A 20,276-nucleotide genomic window follows, 5' to 3' on the forward strand; every position below is an offset into this window, starting at 1 on the left:
AAGTGGCCGACTGGCTCAGGTCATGATCTCGTGTTTCATGGGTTCAAGCCGCACATCAGGCAGCTCGGAGCCTGGAGTCTGCTTTGGATTCTGTGTCTCCCTCTCTCTCTGCCCCTCCCTGCTTGCACTCTCTCTCAAAAATAAATAAACATTTAAAAAATGTAAAAAAATAGATAAGTAAAGAGAAAACACTTCTTGAGTATATATAACATTTCTAATTCAGATTTAGGAGGTGGACACGATCTTACTTAATTTCCTTGATTGTGTATCTTCATCTTTTTTCTCTTAAGCTAAAAATCTTAGTTTCTGACAACATCAATATTATTACTTATTTACTTTACCTTATGGCATATTTAATTATTTCAGAATAACAAAACCAATACCATTGCAAATAATATGGTGGAAAAAGTTTAAGATCTTTTAAAGTTCTTTTTATCCTTAGGGTATCCCCTGCTAAAACTATACAGCCAAAGTACTGTGCTTTTTGGTCAATTAAAATATTACTCTCAGTGTGATTAAACCTCCAACTCAAAATGCAGTTATGCTTGTTAGTTTCACTTGCCTTTGTATTTTAGGAATAATTAGAGGGAGAAAAGAGAACTGAGAGTGGTAACAAAGTTTGGCAGAAAGAACACTCTGGATGAGGCTAGTTCGGGATAGATGCAGGATAAAGGAGAAAGGTCCAAAAAGTCAGGCGATGGTCAGAGAAAAGGATTGAAAAGCCACAAAAACTACCTAACCTATGCTTTAAATTTAAATTTTTTTTTACAGTAATCCCTAACCCAACGTGAGGCTCAAACTCATGACCCCGAGATCAAAAGTCGCATGCTCCGCTGAGCCAGCCAGGCGCCCCAACCATATAACTTCTTTCGAGAGGAACTTGGTAATATCTATCAATATGTACTTGATACTTGACTACCATATAATATTTTCTTACTCACTATAGACTCACCATGTAAATCTCTACATAAGTCTACTTACATGCAGAGTTGCCCCTTGACTCACAAACCCACTTCTAGGAACCTATCCCAAAGACACACCAGCAGCATAAATATGAAAAGATACGTGTTCAAGGCTATTCGATGCAGCACTATTTGTAAAACATTAGGGGTAACACAAATGTCCATCAAGATGTTGAGACAATCATAATAAATGGGGCCAGGAGGGGTCATGATAAACCAAAGTCAGAGGAAGCAGAAACGATGCGGAAACAGAATTATGAGGGAGATATACAGGGAGAGAAGAAAAGAATCGATATCAACTGGAAGTTCCGTTAAGCCAGACAGAAACCTTTATGTCTGAGTCACTCAAGTAACTCAAACACCTGCAATGGTGCTTGGCACATAATGAGTGCTCACTAAATAGTTATTGATAAATAAATAAGTTAGCAAGGTAGGAAGAAAGGATGAAGCTGGCAGAGAGCTGTGGTGGCCAAAAAACAAAAAACAAAACTAAACAAAAAACAACTATGCAAGCCACAAAAAAGAGACAAAGCAAGCTTCCTTTCCCTAGTCTACCGTGTTTGTGTTCATAGGGTGCTTGATTCAAAGCATGCTGCGATCCAAAGGTCTAACTCAGGGTCACGATAAAATCTGCCCTCTTGTAAATTCTACCCCCTGTAAATCAGAATCAAAATATGTATTCAAACTTCTAGCTTTTTTCTGTTGAATAGATGAGAAATAATACCTCTGCATAGTTCAATTTGCATTTCTTTTATTAAGAGTAAAGTTGAGGGGTGCCTGGGTGGCTCAGTCGGTTAAGGGTCCGACTTCAGCTCAGGTCATGATCTCGCGGTCAGTGAGTTCGAGCCCTGCGTCAGGCTCTGTGCTGACAGCTCAGAGCCTGGAGCCTGTTTCGGATTCTGTGTCTCCCTCTCTCTCTGCCCCTCCTCCACTCATGCTGTCTCTCTCTGTCCCAGAAATAAACATTAAAAAAAATTTTTTAATAAAAATTAAAAAATAAGGGGCACCTGGGTGGCTCAGTCGGTTGAGCGGCCGACTTTGGCCCAGGTCATGATCTCGCGGTCCATGAGTTCGAGCCCCGCGTCGGGCTCTGTGCTGACAGCTCAGAGCCTGGAGCCTGTTTCGGATTCTGTGTCTCCCTCTCTCTGACCCTCCCCCGTTCATGCTTTGTCTCTCTCTGTCTCAAAAATAAATAAACGTTAAAAAAAATTAAAAAAAAAAAAAGAGTAAAGTTGATCATCTTTTTATATGTTTTTTTAAAAGTAGGTTCCACACCCAAAGTGGGGCTTGAACTCACGGCCCTGAGATCAAGGGTTGCATGCTCTACTGAGCCAGCCAGGCACCCCTGTTTTTATATTCTGAATCGCCATTTGTACTTTTCCTTTTTGGCCCCTTAATGTCCTTTTAACTTCCTGATTTGGGGGAGCTCTATATTGCCTTTGGAAACACAATAAGCCTGTCTTAATTACTTTATGACATAAATTGCTTTTTAGTGGCACAAAAGTTAACAGCAGTTAGCTACAAGGAGGTAAATGCAAGGTGTAAGTAAAACAACTTCCTAACAAAGTCCATTCTAGGTTCACCCCTGGCCTCGCCCTCCCCTTACAATCCCCAAATCAGCCCAAACCTCAGAAACAATAGGAAACCTTATTACATTCTTAGCAACACCATCTGGCCAGAGACCTCAATTATTCTCACCTCCTCTTGCCCCACTGCCTACACCACCTTGTCACCATGTTGGGAGACAAATATACCCTTCCCTCCATCCTCACAGTTATAACCACATCCTAACTGGTTTTTCTGCCTCCAGGCTGGCCCCGCTCTGACCCTTTCTTCACAGACTTTCACAGTGGGAAGGCTTTCTAATGGTGACTCAAAATCTAGAAGCCATAAAAGAAAAGATTAACAAATTCAGTTATATAAATAAAAATTTCTGCATGGAAACTATACTTGATGCAAAGTCCAAAAGGAAATAGAAAACTGGGAAAAGAATTTGCAGTGTAATCTCCCCAGTACCAGAGGTCCTATCCATCAAGAAGTCAAGAAAGATGTGAACAAAGAAACAGAAAATGAAATACAAGTGTCCTATATGAGAATGATGAACTTCACTCTTAATAAGAGAGATGCTCTCAAAGGGGGAAAATTACAGTGCACCTCCACCTTTATTATTTTTTCAATGTTTATTTTATTTTTGAGAGAGAGAGAGACAGAGCATGAGCAGGGGAGAGGTAGAGAGAGGGAGACACAAAATCCGAAGCAGGCTCCAGGCTCTGAGCTGTCAGCACAGAGCCCGACGTGGGGCTCAAACTCACAAACCGCGAGATCATGACCTGAGCCAAAGTCGGATGCTTAACCGACTGAGCCACCCAGGCACCCCAGTGCACTTCCATCTTTAAACCAGTAATCTCTCTCATGAGAATTTATCCTGCGGATTTATCTGTACATGTACAAAATAACACTAACCAGGGTTATTCATTATTCATTTTAACATTCCAACAGATTGGAATCAATCTGTGTGCTATCTAAATGGGACTGATTAAATCAACTGTGGTACATCTACAAAATGGAATACTATGCAGATGCTGTGTTTTAAAAAGAAATATACTTAGGAATGCAAGCTGGTGCAGCCACTCTGGAAACAGTATGGAGGTTCCTCAAAAAACTAAAAATAGAACTACCCTATGACCCAGCAATTGCACTACTAGGCATTTATCCATGGGATACCAGTGTGCTGTTCTGAAGGGGCGCATGCAGCCCCCTGTTTATAGCAGCACTATCAACAATAGCCAAAGTATGGAAAGAGCCCAAGTGTCCATCGATGGATGAATGGATGAAGAAGATGTGGTATATATATATAGTGGAGTATTACTTGGCAATCAAAAAGAATGAAATCTTGCCATTTGCAACTACGTGGATGGAACTGGAGGGTATTATGCTAAGTGAAATTAGTCAGAGAAAGACAAAAATCATATGACTTCATTTATATGAGGACTTTAAGAGACAAAACAGATGAACATAAGGGAAGGGAAACAAAAATAATATAAAAACAGGGAGGGGGACAAAACAGAAGAGACTCATAAATATGGAGAACAAACTGAGGTTTACTGGAGGGGTTGTGGGAAGGTATATGGGCTAAATGGGTAAGGGGCATGAAGGAATTTACTCCTGAAATCATTGTTGCACTATATGATAACTAATTTGGATGTAAATTTTAAAAAATAAAATATAAAATTAAAAAATAAAAAAAGAGAAATATACTAATAAGAAGTATCTCCAGGACGTATTAGTGAAAAACCAAAATTCAAGCCTGTGTACACATATATGTGGCAGACAGCGGCTAGTTGTTTTCCAAAATGTCTCCTCTTTTCTCCTGGCACACCTAAGCGACAATTCTCAGCCTTCATTGCAATAGGACTGGTTATTGATCAAATTCTGGCCAACAGAATATAACCAAAAGTGATTAAATGTCACTTGCAGGCCTGGCCCATAAAACTGTGCCATGCACCATTGACATTCTTTCCTTCTTACACCTACTGGCTAGATGGATAGGAACCTACAAAACTTTCCAAAGCTTTAATGTGTGTTAGAGCCACTAATGAGAAGAAACAAAGTTCTTGAAAGTCTGTATGATCTGCCAACCAATGCCAGACCATTGTGAGAAAAGATAAATCTTTTTTGAGATGTAGGGACTATTTGCTATACCAGGTAGCACACATTGATCATGACTACTAATTAGCTACCAAAGTAGTTAATTCTATGCATCAACCTCATTAGGCTATGGTCCTCGGTTATTTGAGCAAATACCCATCCAGATATTAGTGTGCAGGTGGTTTTTAGATTGATTAACATTTAAATCGGTAGACTTTGAGTAAAGTAGGTTATCCTCCATAATTCAGGTGGGCCTCATTTAATCAGTTGAAGGCCTTAAGAGCAAAGACTAAAGTCCTCCAAAGAAGAAGAACTTCTGTCTCTAGACTGCAGTATAGAAATTCTGCCTGAATTTCCAGCCTACTGACTCAAAATTACAACATCAACTCCTGGATTTCTAGCCTGTCCAACTGGTGTTCAGATTGCAGACTTGCCAGAGAAGCCCCACAATTGCATGAGCCATACTCCTTCCAAAAAAAAAAAAAAAAAAAAAAAGGGTGTGTGTGTGTGTGTGTGTGTGTGTGTTGTGTGTGTGTGTGTGTGTGTGTGTGTGTGTACATGGGCGTGTATGTATTGTCTAAGATAGCCGTTAATGATGAGCCACAGAAAAATGGCATTAGAGCAGGTGGCAGGGGAATCCCACTGGTTGGCTACATGCATGAAATTGAACAAATAAACAAATAAATCGTGGACAATGAAGTCAGGTTTCTCATTGACAGAGAAAGTAGGCATAAATATGAAAAGGGGGAAAGGAAGAATGAACCCTGAAGTATAGAGTGAAATTGAAAGTATCTGTGTGAATTCATGGGTTAACAGATGATAGATGGATAGACAGATGATAGGTAGGTAGATAGATAGATGATAGACAGAAGATAGATACATACATAACATATATACATAGATGATAAATGGACATGTAAAGGGGTACGTGTGTGTCCACTGAGACAGCTTAAGAGCAGGGCACCCCAGTAGAAAAGGAACTCTGACATCTAAATGGCTGATGTTTAAATACCACTCTCTACTAAAAGGAAACAGGAATTCATGGAAAAAATGGCTGATTCCAGGGCTGGGGCAATGGCAGTACAAGATGAGTCTGGAATTTTTCTTTTTTTTTTCTTTTTCTTTTTTTTTTTTCTTTTTTTAGAATTAAGGAAATGCTCAAAGGTGATGGGGATATGTAAAAGGACATGGAAACTAGCTTGAAGGGGCTCCTGCTTATCAAATCGGGAACAATTTAAGCCTCAAAATAATGATATTAATAGTTTTTAATCCACTACTTAAAATAGGAAATCCACATGGATATATGTAAACAAACAAGTAAATAAATGGGAAGAAGAGAAAGCTCTTCCACATAATAAAATGCCACCTAATAAATACAAAAGAATGATGAAGTTTAAAAATAAACCACTTTACGGTCACCCTAGCAATAATTAAATCAGACCAAAAAAAAAAAAAAAATCAAAGGATGTTAAAACTAGTAGGTGAGAGTGGAATAAGAAATAGAATAATTACATAGTCTCAAAGGATCGCCACACCAAGTATCTTTTTGGTACAAAGTAGGAAATATGTCAATTTCCAGTGGAGAAACCTGGCAGACACCATCTTAAGTGATTAAAACTAACGCTACCAGGAATGGAACAAATCAACATGTGAAATCTAATAGTGTTCAGCAAGAACACAGCATCACTTCTGTGCTAGTCTGGCCCCCCACCCCCACCCCGGCAAATGCATAATCTGGGTGTAATCACAAGGAAATGTTGCACAAATCCAAACTGCAGGATCTTCTACAAAGGCTGGCTTTATAGTCCTAAAAAAAGTATGTTCAGGGTCGGAAATTCAAGGAGGACCTGTTCCAGAATGAAGCAGACTGGAGAGGCGTGACAGCTGGGTGTGACTTGTATACCCTTGCACGGCATTGACGCCAGTGCTAGAATGTCACTAGGACAATTGGTGTAGCGTAAATGGGGGCTCTGGCTGAAGTCCTTCGTAGCATTCTTGCAACTTTTCTGTAAGGCTGAAAGTGCTCCAAAGTAAAATAGAGATGTGGATGTAGATACAGATACAGGTATAGATATAGATGTAGATATAAACACTAGAATGATACAAAAAATTAATAAAAGTGGTAAGCTAGGGCACTGGGGGATGGGGGAGTGAACGGATGGAGTCAGGTACGAGGACAAGACTTCTCAGTATATATCATTTAATACAATGTTTATTTTATAATTCTATTTTTTAATGTTTATTTTTGACAGAGACAGAGAGCACATGAGCAGGGGAGAGGCAGAGAGAGGGGGACAGAGGATCTGAAGCAGGCTCTACACTGACAGCAGAGAGCCTGATGTGGGGCTCAAACCCACGAACCATGAGATCATGACCTGAGCTGAAGTCAGATGCTTCACCAACTGAGCCACCCAGGTGCCCCTAATACAAAGTTTACTTCAAAACACACAAGTACTGATTACTCAAAAAATAAACCATTTTCAAGAAATATAAAGCACAACACTGACCCTTGTCCCTGTTCTGCCAAAACCTTATCATGCATAGCATTTAGTTCTGTCTGTCCTTCTGTCTGTCTCAAGCAAGCTTCCTTGCTATTCTTATCTCCAGTCACACCCCCTCACCCCTGCCTCCCCAGACCCTCCCTCAGGTTCTATTACTACGATGAACATTTAAGGGCACTAAGTACTCAGGTTGTGCTGGGCATTCGGCACATACCTTATCTAATTGTATGCACTTCCTTGACTATGGCCTTGGTTCCAAGACAGACCCTCTGCCAGGAATGCTCCACCACCTGGTAGGTTCTCACTGATCCTTTGAAACCCACCTCAAACCCAGCCTTCTCTGTGGAAACTTCCCTGGCCCCTGCTAGTTAATTGCCCCCTCCTCTGGGCTCTCAGGGCACTTGGTCATCTGGTCCCTTGTCAGCTGCGGATGTGTCTGCCTCCAGCAACTTCAGCAGTGTCTTCGGGAAAAGTTATCTGCTTTCGCAGAGCCTTAGACAAGACCCGAAAGGGTCAGATGTCTCATGAATGTCTACCTACTTCATTTGGATTGCCAAAAATGGTCCCCAAAATGTCAGACCAGCAATGAAGACCTTTACTTGGCAAAGAATGATTTCAAACAAAATCGGGGATCCTATGGCTCTTATAGCTCAACAGAACCCTGGGAGAGCTCAGAAGTTTGGGGCTCTCAGTAGCTCCATTGTTTCCAAAACTTCAGCAGGATTGATGGCATAACTCTAGGTCCTGTGGGCAATGGGGGAGTATTTCCTTCTTGGGTAAAGGATACAGAACAGTGGAATAATTCATTTAGGCCACAAGAGAAGCAGTATGTAAGTGTAAGAGCAGCTTTTCACCAGCTCAAGACAGAAGGACTCGGGGAGAGGGGGGAGATGCCCCATCTCTGCCCCCCCTCCATTAGGACTCATCAAAATTTCAAAACACCCAGGTGACTGTACCAAAGCAAAAGCCTCAGGCCTTTCTGTTCTCTCCCCTTTTGTGAAGTAAGGGGTCTGTACTCTTACAACTGACTTCAGAAACACAGAAAATAATTCTTATGTTCTTCTGAAAGGGAAAGACTAATTACTTTCCCTGTCTCTTAAATCGACTAGGCTCAGTCCAACAGATACATCCAATAGTATCAAGACACAAATAGAAAATCATTATGTTTCGGGGGCGCCTGAGTGGCTCAGTTGGTTGAGCATCTGACTCTTGATTCTGGCTCAGGCCATGATCCTAGGGTCGTGGAATCGAGCCCCGTGTCCAGCTCATGAGATCAAGCCCCATGTCCTGCTCTGGACTGAGAGTGCAGCCTGCTTGATATTCATTCTCTCTCTCTCTCTCTCTCTCTCTCTCTGTCCCTCTGCCCTGCTCATGCTTTCTCTCTATAATAATAAAAAAATTTTTTATGGGACTGCAAACTGGCATAGCCACTCTGGAAAACAGTATGGAGGTTCCTCAAAAAATTAAACTAGAACTACTCTACGACCCAGCAATTACACTACTAGGTATTTATCCACGGGATACCCGTGTGCTGTTTTGAAGGGGCACATGCACCCCAATGTTTATAGCAGCACTATTGACAATAGCCAAAGTATGGAAAGAGCCCAAATGTCCATTGATGGATGAATGGATGAAGAAGATGTGGTTTATATATACAATGGAGTATTACTTGGCAATCAAAAAGAATGAAATCTTGCCATTTGCAACTACGTGGATGGAACTGGAGGGTATTATGCTAAGTGAAATTAGTCAGAGAAAGACAAATATCCTATGACTTCACTCATATGAGGACTTTAAGAGACAAAACAGATGAAATAAGGGAAGGGAAGCAAAAATAATATAAAAACAGGGAGGGGACAAAACATAAGAGACTTAAATATAGAGAACAGAGGGTTGCGGAGGGGTTGTGGCAGGGGGATAGGCTAAATCGGGAAGGGACATTAAGGACTCTACTCCTGAAATCATCGTTGCACCATAGGTTAACTTGCTAACTTGGATGTAAATTAAAAGATAAAAAAATTATTAAAATTAAAAAAAATTTTTTAAAAAGATCATTATGTTTGGAATGTCATACCTTATAAAGTATTTTAAGGCAAAGAGAAGCTACTTCCCCTTGCAAGAAGAAACGCAGGCTGTCCCACTCTGGGAGACTGTTAGCATGTGGAGGTTTTGAAGACAGGCCACAGCAGCACGCATGATCCCCTCCACACCGCGACGATGGGGTGGATAATGCAGATCGCTTCCCGGAATGGTGAGGCCTAGGCCGTCTGATGCTGAGCGAGCCACTTTGGTTCTTGGGGTCGGTGCCCTCACCTATTTAATGTGCATACTAGCAAAGAGTCTTAAGGATTAAACAATACTGTATCTAGCACATAAGAGGCAATTCATAAATTCCTGTTGGTTGTTGTCGTTTCCCCCGTGCTTTTTACGTTTTTGCAGTTAGAGAAGCAGACGTGGTCATGGGCAAGTGGATTGTCTCCATCGCCAACTGCTTTTACACAGCCAACCCTCCTCACTAATTTGAACTTCTGCCCCCCAAATATCTTTGCATTTAAGAGATAAAAGGCACAGTCCTTGCTTTCTGGGAACAAATAAATGATTCCTCTTTACTTTGAGAAGGGCTAAATAGAGATAATTACAGAAAACCAAGGAACACAAAGAAAAAGCAAGCAGATCGGCCGCAAGTGGATCAGGGAGAGCAAGGCCTTCCAGGATGAGCGGGACTTGGCCAGGTCAAAGGAAGGGAGGGGACCAAGGCTCCTCCCCAGGAGACACGGTTGGGGTTTCGGTGATTACAGGACACAAGGGTGCTCCAAGGCTGGCTATCAGCTGGGTGAGGAAGTGCCCCTAACTGCAGACAGGAACTCAGAGGTGCCAAGCCGCCCTGGCTACAGAGGCGGGGTCTCCAGCCTCACCGGAAGCGGAAGTGACAGAAGGGGCCAGATGAGGGTGATGGTTCTCAGGCTGCAGAAGCCCGGTAAAGCATTGGGCCCTGTCTCAGGCCCAGACTTTCCCCTTTGTTCTTCCCGTGAGCTTGAAGGGTAGGTCTTCTCGGCGCCGCATTTTGGGAGTGGGAGGTGCAGAGGGGATTGGCGCCCTGGGCAGGCCCCGTTCTCTCCTGGCCGCCGTCCGAGCCCACGGGACGGCTGGCTCACCGCTTTCTCTCACTGGCAGCGCCAGACCTCATCAGGGAGGAGGAGGGATTCTCTCCCAAACAGCTCCAGTAACCTCCTCAATTAGGTTGGTGCACTTCCTTCATAAGTCACGTCAGAAAAATAGCACGTTTTTGTGAATCTTGTCTACAAGTCTGGGGCCTGGTGGGCCTGGGAAGTGAGTGGGTCAGTCCTTCGTGGGTATGTGTATGGAGTAGAAGCAGGGAGAGAGGTAGGCCATTCGGTCTGTGCCCAGCACTGGGTGGATCCCAGTTTGGGGGAGCCTGAAGCTGATACAATTTGACAGGAGGCGCTTTTTAAGAAGAGGAACAGAACATTACAAATGCAGAAATATAGACCTTGGGTATAGGTCTTTGTAAGTGTAACTTCGCCATCACTGGTTTCATGGTAAGCCCACCTCTGCTAAGATGCTCACCACATCCTCCACCCGCCTTGTGTGGAGCTGGTGGGAGAGGTGGGGGGGGGGTGGGTGGAGGAAGAGGGACACAGGATGGAGGATAGGAAGAGAGGACTGGCCTGGGAGTCAGGACCCTGGTTCCAGTCCTGCCTCTGCCACTCCCTGGATGATGAAATCAGGGCACATCTCTGTCTGGCTGATCTCTAAGGTCCTTTCCAGCTTTATTCATCCATCCATCCATCCATCCATCCATCCATCCATCTATTCATTTCATGAGCAAGGCCATTTAAGTCATCCAAGCCCCTATTACCTTTTTTATAGAAGCCCTCTCCCACCTCATGTTAAATGCAACAAAATGCATTCATATCACCCATTAAGTATATTGTTGTATTTGCTGTAAAATGTGAAGTATTTTTAAACTTTTAAAAAACATATAAGTTGAACCTTTTCAACTTCACTTTTGAAAATTTCATTCATTCAGCAAATATTTTATTGAGCTCCTAGTGTGAGCCGAGCACTGTTCTAGATGCTGGGGTACAAAGTTAACAAAATCCCTGCCCTTATGGAGCTTATGCAGATCAAGCCCAACAAATAGATACAAAAAAATGTATAGTATGGCAGATGGTGATATGCTTGTGAGAAAAGTAAAGCAAGGGGAAAGGCAAAAAATAAATTAAAAAAAATAAAGCAAGAATGGGGGCAAGGTTGGTTTATTGTCCACAAAGGCCCCCTGGGGTTTCAGTGGTTAGTTCTGGCCTTAGGCCATGATTAATAAAGGATTAGTGAAATTAGCTCTGGTGAGATAAAGTCAGTGAGACTGGGGTCTTGCCAGAAAAACTCAGGACCCTGGAGCTCAGCCTTGATTCAGAGATGATTCAGATGTTGTTTGGCTTTGAGGAACTCAATCACTTTACAGATGATTACGATCGCTCAGTAATCAACGTGTATTGCTAAGTTACAGGTTTAAAATGGAATGAAATGTTTATAAGCGCTGAATCTAAGCATATCAGAATGGCATCCTAGTACTACATTTGTAGGCATTCGTTAAGTATGTATTCGATTATGTTGGCTTCTATTTCACTTTGGAAGCCGACACGCGTTTTTAAAGGTCTCACCTATTTTGTATGCCTGGGAAAGCTAGCAGGTATTGTGCCGAAAAAACTGTCCTGTTAATGAACTCCCCTACCCCCCCCACCCCACCCCCCACCCCCACCGCCCATGGTCAGCTGTTCCTGTGGGCATGTTCCTGCTTGCCCTGCAATTACATTCATATTAACTCTGGGCTTCTGCATTTATGAAAGAGAGATCATCTCCACCCCATAGGGCAGTTTGAGGCTGCAACAAGATCGCCCCTGGTCCTCACACAGGCGCCCCCCTCCCCAACTCTTTGTGCCTTCCTCTATGTTATCCACAGCAACTCTCCTTGAAAACCCACCCACTGGCTCCCCTGCTGGGTCCTGCAGCTCCCCATTCGGCCTCAGCCCCATTCCTGCAAGTCTGACTCCAGAGCTCCTGTCCCAGAGGCCTGTCGTTCCAGCATCATCATCATGAATTTCCATTCAGTCTCAATGCCTTTGTCTCCTTCACCCTTCTCCTGGGTCAAGGTGGCTTCCCCTTGTCCTCTGGGGACATGTGGGGAACCCACTGCCATCACATTCTAGGGCCATGTAGGAACCTGCTTCGTTCCCTGCTGCAGCATCCAGACCATTAACCCACCGCTGTCCCCCAGCTCCTCATTTGAAGATCATACCATCTGGTTCTGGTACTTTCCCCTTCAACTCTAGCGACTCTGGCACCTAACGTGTGGGCCTGGTGCCCTGTCAGTGGTGCTAGCCTGCACGGGGATGCCCCACCTGAGCCTGTTCCCTTTCTCCTGATGTCACTCTCTGCTGGTCATCAGCAGCAGGCCCACCACTTCCCAGGCCACATGTCATCCTGCTCTGTGAGTCTCATCTCTGGGCCTTCCCTTTCCCACCATAACCAAACTCACTTCTCCTTAAACCCCCAGTCACATAACCTAACCCATTTTCCCCAGTCCACACCTCCTTTTGTTCCATCTGATTTCCTTCCTCTGGGTTCTGGAGCTCCTCAGCCCCTCGGCCCCTTTGGTTTTGCTCCCACAAAATGGCCTAAACTCATCTAAAATTTACCCCTTAGCTGGTGCACCCTCAGCCCCAGACTGTCCTGTCTTCTTTCTCCTCTCCTGCTCCTTGGCTGGGAGTTGGCCAGTGGAGAGAGTTATCATTCCATATTAAATGGACCAACTATGAAATTATCCTAACCCTACCATTTCCTTTTGGCAATCTGATTCATTTCTCATAAAAGCATGCTTTCATTACTCCAGTGACTATCTCAACCTTCCCCTTCACCCTCAAGTTCTTAATCCTACTCCTACTGCCAATTTCTGAAAATTATCTCATCTGCCATTTTCTGGAAGCCAATCATTAAGAGCTTTGTCATCTTCTCTGTGCTAAAAATGCCTTCCTTGTCCCAGTAGATAAGCTCTTGTCCCCCTGGAGGCATAACCCCCTGGCCCAGACAAAGGACATTCCAGGTACTGAAAACTTGTGAAGAAAGGCCGTGCAAGATTATCTGTGACCTCATGAAAGGCAAGAGATTAGCAATTGTAGTTCTGGTTTTCTGAAGGTCAAAGGTGATTCCCTACAATTTTAGGCTTGGTGAGCTTCTCACCATCTCAGGCAGAGTTATGGAAGGGCTGTTTTATTTGATTTAGAAAATGTTACAGCAATTATTAGGAGCCAATACAAGTTTTCTAAGTCTTATTTTGACAAGGTTGCTGAATTGGTAAATCAGGAAAATGCCATGAATCCATTTGATCTGGATTTCAAGGGAGGTGTTTTCTGACAACCCCATGAGCAAGTAGAAAAATATGGTCCATATTAAAGTAAAATTAAGAGGATTAGTTACTGGGAGAATGTTGCCCAAAGAGTGCTGAATAATCGATTAATCTCAATCGGAAAGGATGGTTCTAGAAGTTTGCTGAAGGGACTACCCTGAGACCTTCCCCATTCAATGTTTTCCCAAATTTTTTGGATTATAATACAGAAGGAATGTTTACAAATATGTAGACAATATTTGTAAAGGGGACTATTTTGGAGTAAATCATTAAAGCAAGAATTAACTCAGTGGACTCTAACAAGATACCTTTAAGAGGGAAAATTCATTAAACACATAATATTAAGTGAAAGAAGCAAATCATAGAAAAAAACTACAAACAAAATTCCATTTATATAAAGTTCGAAACAGGCAGAACTAAACAGTGTATTGTTTTGTTAGACAAAAGTATGGGATAAAGGCCATGAAGAAAAACAAGGGAAAGGTTATCACAAAAGCGATGAGAGTTGGGAGGGAAGGAGCGGCCATGAAGAGGGGCGGGCACAAAGGGGGCAGGGGTGGAGGCTGTTCAATTTCTTAGCCTGGGCGATAAAACACAGGTATTTATATTATCATTCTCTTTCAAAGTGATTGTATCTTTCCGTGCACTCTTTTGGGTGTTTGTGACATGTTACAGCAAAAAGAAAAATCGATCAATCCATCCACCCATCCCCCTATCTAAAGTCCTCTGATCCAAAAAAACTCCCCAAGGTCCCATTGGTCTTTTCCCAATGGAAAAGACATTGTCAAAGAGTCAGGTGATCTAGGCTACATGTGGAGAAGAATGGGCTCTCGACCCTGCTCTGTGCAGGCCGCTGGGGTCATGGCTAGTGAATGTGAACAGTTGGGGAGCTGCTGTATACCTGGGAGTTAGGCAAGTGGGGGTGGGGAGGTGATCCATGTGATGTGAGGGGCCATCTTCTGTTCTCAGATGCCTACTTTTTCTGCTAATGGGATGTTTAGGAGCAGTCTCATGTGGCAATTAACATGTGATCCAGCCTTCCAAGCCTGTTCATAGAGGAGGACTTCAACTTGGTCTGTGTAGCTCCAGAAGACAAAATGATGGGTTGAATTCACTGTGGGACTGACTTTGACTCCATAAAGTAATTTTCTAATAACAAATGGCTTTAGAAAGTACCGAGCTTCCTGTCTCTGGATGCATTCATGCTGACACTGAAGGAGTTCTGTTACAGGATGTTGTAAAGGGCACAGAAGAGTGTGATCAGCTTAGGTGACCTTCAAGGTCCCTTCTAAACTCCATGGGCTATGTTTCTATGAAATTGCATGATTCTACAAAACCTGTGCATTAATACCCGTAAGGGAAAGCTAGAAGCTGAATCTGAAACAAAAGAAATGTTTTTAAATATAAGCATTGTGTTTTGAACAGCCATTTGCTTTTTCAGTCAATACATGCTATTGGTTTAGAGGGGTCAGGCACCTTCTGTCCCACATTTCTAAGATTTCAATGGCAAAGACCTTCGAGAACCCGCACCCCCCCCCCCCCCAACTCACCACCAAAGCATAGCTTTTCCAGATGTGCTTCAAGATTCTTGGTGCTGGAGGGATACCCGAGGTCCTGTGTTCCACCTCCCATCCAAATGTCAGAATACAACATGGACTCACAAGTTGGCAGCTGGAACCACAACTAGACAGAAACTGAGAACCATGCTATTCTCTCCTGCCACCTGCTGGCCTTCCCCTCAGGTCTTGTTTCTCTAGGACACTGGTGATATCCACCCAGGAGAGTTCATTTCCAGGAGGCCTCTGCCACCCAGAAGTCCTGGGGGAGTGGGGGAGGAGGGTTGGGGGGACCCTGACTGTAAGGGGAAACCTTGGATGACTTCCAATGTTAATGTTTATTTTTGAGAGAGAGAGAGAGACACACACACACACAGAGTGTGAGCAGGGGAGGTGCAGAGAGAGACACACACACACAGAATCTGAAGCGGGCTCCAGGCTCTGAGCTGTCAGCACAGAGCCCAACACGGGGCTCGAACTTACAGACCGTGAGTTCATGACCTGAGCTGAAGTCGGAGGCTCAACCGACTGAGCCACCCAGGCGCTCCCCAGGGTTTCTTAATCTAGGAAAATCGTAACTTCACAGATGACAGTGACTAGAAAAGACCTTCAAACTCATTCTAAGCCAGAGCCCTCCAGTATAGCCCACAGATAGGCCTGGTTTGGCCCAGTGGCACTGAGTAATTTTGAGCTCGCATGTACAAATTTGACTTAAAAATCAGATTCATGATGTCATTTGCTATTTATTGGGTATTCGTGAAGTCGTAAAGCTGAGAGCAGTAAGTAGGTGAGTGAACTCCCATTCCAGTTGTGAGACCCACCAATAGTGAGATTACAACAGTCACAAAAGATCCCTACCCTTGGCCTTTGTCTATCTTTCTAGTCTCTGCCCTGCTTTGAGGGGAGCGACTGCTGGGGAAGAGGGGAACATCAGAGCATCTGGGGAGAGCTAGAAGAGGCGGTGACCAGTCGGACCTGAACTAGCAGGTGGGTTGAAGTTTTGAATTATATTTGTGACTAAAGTTTTGACTTAAATGATCAAGTTTTTAATATCTAAAAGGATGTTGTAATTTAAAAATGGAACCGTTCCATTTTGGGAAGTTGATCAGAAAGTCCCGGAATCTGATCTATTGGTACAAGATATCATCAGAGGGTGAGCAAGAGAATCCAGAGTACTACTGAAGAAAGGCCTGGAAGAAAACAGCCATTTCTTTTTTTCTGTCCTGTCAAGTTTAGCCCCTCTGGTGAATCGGTTAATAAAAACTTATTTCCCCCGTGGCGATCATTGGCCAGAGCTGAGAGGCAGCTGCCCCATTTAGAAGCTCATATGGGGTGTGTGTGTGCACTTGCCCACCTCACGGGCCCTCATTCCCATGACCTGCCTGATCCCCACGGCACTTGAATTTACCCTGCTCTCGTCCTACTCCCCATTTTCCAGCGGGCAAAGGGGAGCCCAGAGGGAACAACTGACTTGTGCTAAGTCACATAGAAAAGGAGCTGAGTGTTCCTGAAGTCCACACTCCTAAAGATAAAACCTAGGCACGGAAATGGTGTCCGGCTCCTTTTCCTTCATTTTACTGTGCAAATCCTCACCCTTCTGTGCCCTCTGCCCTTTTAAACCTAGTTAATAGAATTGAAAACATTTTATTTATTTATTTATTTATTTATTTATTTATTTATTTATTTTACTTATTTATTGGAAAACACTTTAAACATTCTTCACTAGATCTTTTTTCCCATCCTCTGTGTCATGGGAGGAAAAAGCACTGGGTGTTGGGCAGCTAAGGTAGTAGGTGGCAAGGACATCTTGACTTACTCGAGGCCAGTCCTGTCCCCATCACCCCCTCTCCCACCCTCAAGCACAAACTGAGATGAAAGCAAGCAGCCTTCTTCCTTTCCTTGTGTCCATTCTCCACGGAGCTCAGATTCAACTGGAACACAGGATTTCATTGAGGGACAGCCTGTCCTTTAACTCAGTGTCCAAGCAGAGGTGGTTCTGTGGGTGGGGACACCAAGGCACTCCTAATCCTCTTGTTCCTCTCCATTTCTCTCACTGCCTTCCCCTAAGCACCAGCAGCCAGGGAAGTCTGGGAAGTGGCTGCACTGTTTCTTTTGGCTTAGATGCCCCAGGAGGCAAAGGCAGAGAGAAGCCCCTCTCCCTCTCCTTGTTAGTTGAGCCACTGCTACATCCAGGCGAATAAACAGGCAGAAATTCCCCCAGCTAAAGCTGAGTCCAGATGGGGAAATTCTACCTTTGATAAAAAAAACTGGTGGTTTTTACTGGTTGCCTCCAAGAAGGAGAACTGGGAACACTTGTCCCGCTGTACCCTTTTCTTCTTTTAAGTAGACTTTGTTTTTTAGAACACTTTTACATTTGCTGCGCAACTGAGAAGATACAGAGGTTTCCCATTTATCACCTACCCCCACGCATACACACAACCTCTCTCATTATCAACATTCCCACCAGAGGGGTACATTTGTTACCATGGATGAACGTCCACTGACCCATCCTCTGACACAGAGTCTAGTTTACCTTAGGGTTCCTTCTTGATGTACATCCATGGGTTTGGACAAATGGATATTGACATATATCGGTGGATATATGTCACACAGGATCACACAGAGTAGCTTCATTGCCCTAAAAAGCTGTGCCCTCTGCCCTTTTATATTTAATGAATATAACTGAAAACATTTTTTTTATATTTGTTTTTTGAAAACATTTTCAACATTCTTCCCAGTTCAGAATCCCAGGAGATCCTGGGGGTGGGGGGCTCCTCCAGTAGAGTTCATTCACGGCGCTTTCATGGAAGAGTGGGCAAACTGAAGTGCGGGAGGGTTTGTGTTTCCAGCACTTTCTTTAATCCCTGATGCATGAGAGGTTGTCTGAATAGAAACGAAGGAGAAAACAAGTCCAGGTAATCAATGTATTGTTCTGTTCACCAAGGTTTTACTGTTACCAATCTCCAGTCGTTAACTGGTTTTAAACATGGTGGATAATGCTTTTCACCATGGCAGAAGAGGGACCAAGCAGGACCTCACTTTGGGGGTGAGGGGCAGGAACATGGATGTACTGCCTTCTCCCTTCTTGTTGAAAAAGGAAACATTTTCTAACCCCATGCACCTGTAAAGGCTTCTCTGTGACCAAAATTAAGCCCTATTTGAGACCTTCTACCCCTTTGCAAAGACTTTCCCCCCCCCTCCCCACATCAAACATTTTAATAATGTCCCAGAAAAGGTCAGGGAGAAGGAAATTTCACAGTTCCTAAGCAGGTAGCTGTAACTTCAGCTCCTCCTGCAGCAAAGGAGGTAGAAAGACCAGGCTGACCTCAGGAAAAGGCAGGGGCAGGGTGCTAGGTGTGGCCACAAAATTTACTACCTGCTAGGAGCTCTGGAAGCACCTTGGGGGAGACTGGGAGATGACGGTGGGTGGGGGTTGCCCAGGGATGCCTTCACATCCAACATTCACACCTCTGGACAGCAGCCTTGGGAGGTCTCATGCCCATTTGCAGATGAGGAAATGAAGCCTCTCAGAGGTGACGTGGATAGACCAGCACACAGCAAAGGCAAAGAGAGCAGGGCCCGCACAGTTTCATGCAAGGTCCGGAGCAGGACTGTCAGCACGGAGGTCCCCACGGTGACTTTTGTACACTGTACAGTGGCTGGCTGAAGATGGGCTGGTTGTCATTCTCATCGATGAGGGTGATCTTCACCTTGGCATAGCCCACACGGTTGGGCAAACTTTCATTGGCAAAGAGGTCAAAGTTGTGGTGGTCCGGAGTCTCAGAGTCCAGGAGGATGGCCACCCAAATGCGAATGTCTGCTTTCCCGTGGACAGAGGTCGGGGAGATGACACAGTGCTGGGAACTGTTCCCTACCAGGTACACCTTGACCATGCTGTTCAGGCCCGGGTTCCATTACTCTGTAATGGACCAGACAGCAGAGATGAAGGAACACTGGAGCTCGGAGCCCCCTCCAGAGGAAATGGAGTTCGGAGAGGTTGAGTGAGCCCTCCAAGGTTGCACAGGACATTGGAGGCAGTGAGGATAAAAGCCCAGGCCCAGCTTCTAGGCCAGGCTGCCTTCTGGGCCGAGGGAAGTGGGGTCAGGGCATCCCCCAGTTGTGGCTCCAGGGACCGGAACAGAGTACCACTGGGCACTCCAGGGCGGGTCTCAGTGAACACCTGCAGGTGAGGCCAAGCAGGGAAGGCTGCCCTGAGAAGGGGAGTTTTGAACTGGTTTTAGGAATAAAGGGAAAATGGATTAGACTCTTAAAACAGTTCTACTTTTGAAAGAGGTTATGTAAGCCTCACTGATACGGAGTACATTAACTATAAAATTAAAAAGTCAGAGTTTGAAGTGATAGAACAAAGCCAAGGGCTTCACAATGGAAGAGAATTCTGGCAAGGCTGAACTGGATAAAGGGCACTGCCTCTAACACTGTTTTTCTCTTTACCTTTTTCAGTCTGTAATTTTGACCCGTTGACCCTGGATTTGGCCAAGAAGCTAAAAAGGTTCAAGAATAACAGACCAGCCTTTAAAACCTGAAAGATCCTATTCTCATAAGCATATCCCAGAAGTCTTAAGCAATGTTAGCCTCCTCTATGCAGGGCAAACTGCTGAGGCAGAAACCAAAATACCAGCAGGAGTGCGGGCAGCGAAGGGTTCATCTAGGCAGGATGTGAAATGTCAGGCCATTAGTCTTATATTTTTACTGCAGTGGTTACAGGATGGGGTTGACATGGGAATGAAAACGCATACTGACTTGGGAGAGTTGTTTTTTTTCTCCCCCCCCCCCCCCCCCCCCCCCCCCGCCAGCCTCAAATATTGACACCCACGCACCAGGTTTGGGAACGAGTAAAAGCTACATAAGATTTCAAGGGTGAGCCTTCATTTCCCTTGGCCTCCATTCCTTGGCCATCAACAAAAGCAGAAAATGCCAGGTCAGTGCCAATCAGTATGTGCCAACAGCAGGGAGGTTTCTTATTTCACCTGGCCATGGGGCAGAACTAGAGTCACGGGCATGAAGGGGGAAAGTTCCTCAAGTTATTGATACCATGAAATCAGAAAGACACAGTAAAGCAATCAATGAGAGGCAGAAAAACAGAGGGCAGTAGATTCTAATGATCAACCATGGTTAACACACAGTGTCAGATAAGCATTTGTGTTTTCAGTGTACCCTCGAC

At 44.3% G+C, this 20,276-nt stretch overlaps 1 long non-coding RNA gene across 1 annotated transcript; it reads left to right on the top strand.

The window, feature by feature from the left end:
- Window positions 1–10,065: 10,065 nt before the first annotated feature.
- LOC122216914 lies at window positions 10,066–19,810 on the top strand. The gene is made up of 3 exons (XR_006201188.1): window positions 10,066–10,152; window positions 15,978–16,081; window positions 19,556–19,810. It is a non-coding gene; the product is annotated as an uncharacterized LOC122216914 (long non-coding RNA).
- The last annotated feature ends 466 nt before the right edge of the window (window positions 19,811–20,276 follow it).

Source organism: Panthera leo, chromosome B1 (assembly GCF_018350215.1).
Source record: "Panthera leo isolate Ple1 chromosome B1, P.leo_Ple1_pat1.1, whole genome shotgun sequence".
Taxonomy (NCBI): Eukaryota; Metazoa; Chordata; class Mammalia; order Carnivora; family Felidae; genus Panthera; species Panthera leo.